The sequence below is a fragment of the Bufo gargarizans genome, chromosome 4, assembly GCF_014858855.1.
Source record: "Bufo gargarizans isolate SCDJY-AF-19 chromosome 4, ASM1485885v1, whole genome shotgun sequence".
NCBI lineage: Eukaryota > Metazoa > Chordata > Amphibia > Anura > Bufonidae > Bufo > Bufo gargarizans.
Window position 1 is genome coordinate 283,125,322 of NC_058083.1, and position 6,000 is coordinate 283,131,321.

Consider the following 6,000-nt stretch of genomic DNA (forward strand, 5'->3'; position numbering starts at 1 on the left):
GTGCTTTTAGTACCAAGACAGGTTATCAAACTTGGGTTTGTTTACTCTGGGTAAAAGACTGCTTGACCCATTCAGGGCCAAACCAGTTTTTAACAGAGCCTAATTTTGCAACTTTGACGTGTCATTTAATGTGGTTATAATTAGGCATGAGCGAATAGACTTCGGATGAAACATTCGAAGTCGATTCGCATAAAACTTTGTTCTAATACTGTACAGGGCAGGAGCTCTGTGCAGTATTAGAATGTATTGGCTCCGATGAACTTAAGTTATTACTTTGCGCAATAACTTCATAAGTTAATTTGTACTGTAAAAAAACATTTCCCGAACTCGGGTTCAGTACCTTGGAACCGATCCAGAGTTCGGGAAATTAATTTATGAAGTTATTGCGCAGTCTCGCCAGACTTCGGCTCATCGCAGCCAATACATTCTAATACTGTACGAAGCTCCTGCTCCGTATAGTTTTAGAACAAAGTTTTATGCGAATCAACTTCGGATGTTTTATCCGAAGTCTATTCGCTCATGCCTAATTATAATCAATACTTTTTGTATCCAGCATGTGCCAGTGTGAAAAGTAAGCCCTCCTTTTTTTTTATTTTATTATGGTGTGATTCCTGGTTTTATGAACACCCCACATGTGTCCCCATTCTTTTGCCTGAACATATCAGAGGGCTCAAGTGTAACAGAGCCCCATGTGCATTTGAGGCCCAATGTGGTGATTTATGTAGCTTGTGCTGACAACTGTAGACTATTGTAAGGTGAACCCTAAAGAAGTGACCCCATTTTGGAGCATTGGTGGGACTATCTTGATCGCTCTATGGATCCTCCTCCTCGCACTCTCCAGCAACTGTTAGATGCACTGCAGTTAGCATGGCTCCATATACCTGTGATAACCTGCCAGGACCTTATTGAGTCACTCCCAGCCCATCTAGCTGCTGTCTATGCTGCACATGACGGTTATGCCTTATTCACATGTCAGTGATTTCCATCAGTGATTTTGAACAAAAATCTGGTGTGGCTCTAAACATATAACATGTACGAATCTTTCCATTATACATTATCTTTGTGTGGGCTACATTGCTGGTTTTGGCACAGTCACTGACCAAAACACTGACGTATGAATAAGGCATTACTCTGGATATTAGCTAGTGGTCATAATAATGTGACTCAACTGTGTATACTGTACAGTTGTCACCAGGGTTGTCACGATACCAAAATTTTGATTCGATTTTGATATCATAAAGTATTGCGATACTCCATACTATTTGATACCACGTGAAAAAAATAAGACACCAAAAAACCTGCATGCATTCCGCATTTTATGGAACGTCCGGCCCAGAATACCATAATACAACAGTCCGATCCTATTTTTTGGGGGGGGGGGGACAAGGTGGCTAAAAATGGCGAATCACGCGATTTTTTTTAAAAAAATTATTTTTCGTGTTTCGGCATTCACCACATAGATATTTTTTCATATTTTAATAGTTCACACTTTTTAGGGCGTGGCGATATGTAATGTGTTTTTGTTTTTTTCCATTAATTTTATCTGTAAAATTGGGAAAGGGGCGATTTAATATTTTGGTGGTTTTTTTTTTTTCTTATTATTTAATAACTGTTAGCCCCCTTAGAGGGTAGAACCTGGGATCTTTTAATCTTTTAATCCCTGATAGAGCTCTATTAGGGTGAATAGGACTTCACACTCTCCCTGCTGCCTTGTGCTTTGTGCACAACGCAGCAGGGAACTGACTATGGCAGCCAGGACTTAAGTAGCATCCTGGCTGACATGGTAACCGATCGGAGCCCTGCCATTTCACTGCTGGGGCTCTGATCAAACTGTTATTGCACCACCAGGGGAGGGGGACCCTGTGTCCACTGTCACCAATGATTCTAATACTGGGGGGGGGTTGTGGGGCACACTGCGCCACCAATGGTTATAATTTATAATACTGGGGTTGGTAGGGGGGTGCACTGCGCGACCAATGAAGATAATTAACACATTAATTCAAGTGTAGGCAACGGATGCCAGCGGCGAAATTGCATACCCGGCCTCTGACAGGGTGCTGTGATCCCTGTGAATTAACCCCTAAGGTGCGGCTCTACGGATTGCCCTGCCCTTTTATTGAGGCCGGGTGCCAGGTATGTGATGCTGGCACTTGCTGCCTACACTTGAATTAATGTGTTAATTACATTTATTGGTGGCCACAGTCCCTCCCCTTCTCCTCAGTGCTATGTATACATTGGTGGCAGCGGCACAGTGGGGAGGGAGGGGACTCCCTTCTTCTCCTTACTGCTGCTGAGTAGAACATGGTGCGCGCTGAGAGCAGCGGGTCCCATGTTCCCTAACTGATACTAGGCTGCACAGCCTATTATCATTAAATTGTAAAATCCGGTATCCGATCTATCCGGGGCTAAAAGTATATATTGGGTATTGCTACTTCGATACCCGGTGGAACTCTAGTTGGCACTATGGCACTTTTACCAAATCTTTTTTGTACTAGAGTGAGTGGGAGAAGAAATTTCTGCAGCGTGAGAAAGTGCACTGCTTTTCTATTGTATTTTGCAATTATGATATCTGACGAGACAAGAACAAATAAGAAAAACAAAGGAGATTCTGTTACTTTTTATTTTATTTTATTCCCTTTAAAGGGGTTGTCCGGGTTCAGAGCTGAACCCGGACATACCCTTATTTTCACCCCGGCAGCCCTCCTGAGCCTGGCATCGGAGCATCTCATGCTCCGATGCGCTCCTGTGCCCTGCGCTAGATCGCGCAGGGCACAGGCTCTTGTGTTTACAATAACACACTGCCGGGCGGTAACTTCCGCCCAGCAGTGTGTTCGGTGACGTCACCGGCTCTGAGGGGCGGGCTTTAGCTCTGCCCTAGCCGTTTTACTGGCTAGGGCAGAGCCAAATCCCGCCCATCAGTGCCGGTGACGTCACCGGGGTTCCTGTCAGCCCCATAGAGAGCCCCGGTACGTCACCGGAACTCAGAAAAATGCCTTTGCCCTGCGCGATTTAGCGCAGGGCAAAGGAGAGCATCGGAGCATGAACTGCTCCGATGCTCATGTCAGGGGGGCTGCCGGGGGGGAAATGGAGGGCTGTCCAGGTTCAGCTCTGAACCTGGACAACCCCTTTAAGGGAGATCTAATTGCAATGTACAAATAAATTACAGGGATTGTCTCATCTGAGATATTGGTGGCATAATCACTAGAATATGCCACCAATGTAAGTTAGGTGTGGGTCCCACTAAGCTTGGCATGAATCCAAGAGCCGAGAGCGGAGTGCCGATGTCAGTGCAGGACTGCCTCCAGCGTTTACCAGCAGACCGTGCCTCTCTTGCGCAGCCTGCTGGTGAATGTCAGTATAGCACTAACAGTAAAATACATTGCACTACAGGAATATTGCAATGTATTTTAGAAGCTATTATAGTCCCTTTGTAAGACTATTAAATGGTTAAAAAAAAATGGTATAAAAAAAATCCAAGTAAAAGATCCACCTTTTTGTACCTTTTCAATTGAAAAAATAGCGGAAATTAAATCACCGCCCCCATAGCACTGTGCTATAATCATGTAATTTATCATGTATGGTGAACTCCTTAAAAAATAATGCCAGAATTGCTACTTGTTACTTATTTGCCACCGAAAAAAAGTGATCAAAATCCCAAAAATGGTCCAATAAAAACTACAAGTCGTCCTGCAAAAATCAAGCCCTCACAAAGCTCGATAGAAAGAAAATAAAAAAAGTTATGGGTCTTGGGATGTGGCGATGCAAAAACAAAAAAAAACATTTATTTAAAAAAAAAAAAAGGATTTTATTGTGCAAATGTAGTAAAACATAAATAAAAACTATGGGGTCATTTATTATTAGATATACGTCAAGTTTTGCCGTATATCTGTCGCACATTCGGTTGCGAAGCGGATTTGGGAGTATTTCTGTTTCATAAATGACCCCCTTTGTCTTGAAGGGGATATCCGAGATTAGAAACAGATTGCTGCTTTATTCCAAAAACATCACCAAACCTGGGTTGTACCTGTTATTGCTACTCAGCTCCAGTTAAGTGAATAGAACTGAGTAGTAATACCACACACAACCCGTGGACAGGTGGGATGCTGCTTTTCAAAGAAAAACAGTCCTGGAGAACCCCTATGAAGAACTTTTACATGGGCCGAGGATCAGACTAACTAGTGGGAATTAATGTTCCAATGACTGCTTGTTTTTAATAACTGCCACATGTAAATGTGCCGCTGACATATAAACGATCAAAACTCCAGTTTGTCGGGTGACCCGATCATTTAGGTGGCACATCAATTGCTTGTTGGCAGCACATTGCACTGTGTGTGTGGTGCTAACAGTGAACCCGTCAACGAACGGTTTATTCACGATCATTGCCCTGTGAATTGCCTGATGTAAATGAGCCCTTGGTGAGACGGGCATCATACATTGGGCTTCATCATCGATTGTGGATTTCAACATTATGGGTCTATAAATGGCTAATATTTAGCGCTATAAGCGTGCATATGATTGAACATGGAAGAAAACATGTAAACCGCCGTATTTTATGTATGACTACGATCTGATATAATAGCTATTGATGTACATAAAAGACCAATTACAAAATTGAAAAATCTTTCACTTGCACTTTCTTTCTGACATGTCATCTGTTTTATTGGTACAGTATATGGAAAATTTGAGGGGAGTGACGCAGTGCACGTGGTCTAGTAAAGGGAAGCTTGCAGCTGCATGCCCCCTAAGGCAATTAAAATAATGTAAAATTTATGGTTGGTAATTTGCTAGTGTAGGAAGTGGAAAGGATTTACTGAAAAAGATAATGCTGTGTATTTTAGATATATTAATCACAGCCGTAGTCTCTTGCCACGTGTATTCCTATCCGTGAAGTGCAGAATCTGTTCTATTCAGTATTATCTCTGAATATCTCAAAATAAACACTCAGAATACAACTACATCTTTTTTAGTGCAGAAATACATATATAAACACGTAAAAGGCAAATGTATAACTATGTTTAGGGTTCTAATTCCCCACTAAGACTGCTTTCACATTATCACTTATTTAGTTCTTCTGCTCCTACAACAGAGGAAGAAAATAATGGAAGTACCGGATTCCGCACATAACTGACAGGAATGGAGTCATTGACTATAATGGGATCCATTAGGTTTCCGTTTTTTTAGCTTAGAAAATAAAATCCTGCATGCAAGACGTTTCTCTTCACTATTTCTGATGAACTCTATGACGGAAGCCCTGAATGGAGCTTCTGACGCAGATGTGAAAGCAGGCTTAGCATATATTAACGAAGAAATCCAGCACACCCCCAATCTAATCCAAAAGTGAAAAGCTTGTTTTTATTCACACAGTCTGTGCATACATGAAATTCCCATAGAATTCAAAGGCACAGATTCAATATATAGGAAATGGTGGCTTGGTATTTTAGGACATTTGTTTCCTCATTGACCATAGTCTTCTGTGCCACAGGAGGCTGGGGGAAAGGAGCTCTTCCCATCGCTAACACGTGAAAAAAAGCTGCCTTAACAGTAATAATATGGTACTAGTAAAGGTGTTTAACATGCGCAAGAGATGGCTGTGAAATAACCACAGGATCAATGTGAATATGTCTATACTACAACTGCATTAGCTAGCAGGGGTAGGCACCCACAGCCCCAACACAGGTTTCACCACCCCTTTTTCTAGGGGTTCAGATTAAGTGATGTACATAATATGTGGTAAAGTTGTTCTACACATAAAAATATCACCAATATAAATCTTTATTTGTCGTGATGAATACTCTTCCAAAAACCCATCCCGTGGGGTCCTATGGCAACGCTAGGCTGTCCCATCTATGCACCTACAGTGTGACAAATGTAAGAAGCTTTTACTTGATGGATTCTGGTGCTTAGTAATCGTCAAGGGTGGCATTGAAATGGGGGTTCAGCTGGTGGCTATAGGAGGATATGGAGGAACGTAGATGGTATACACCGAAAAATAACAATGGT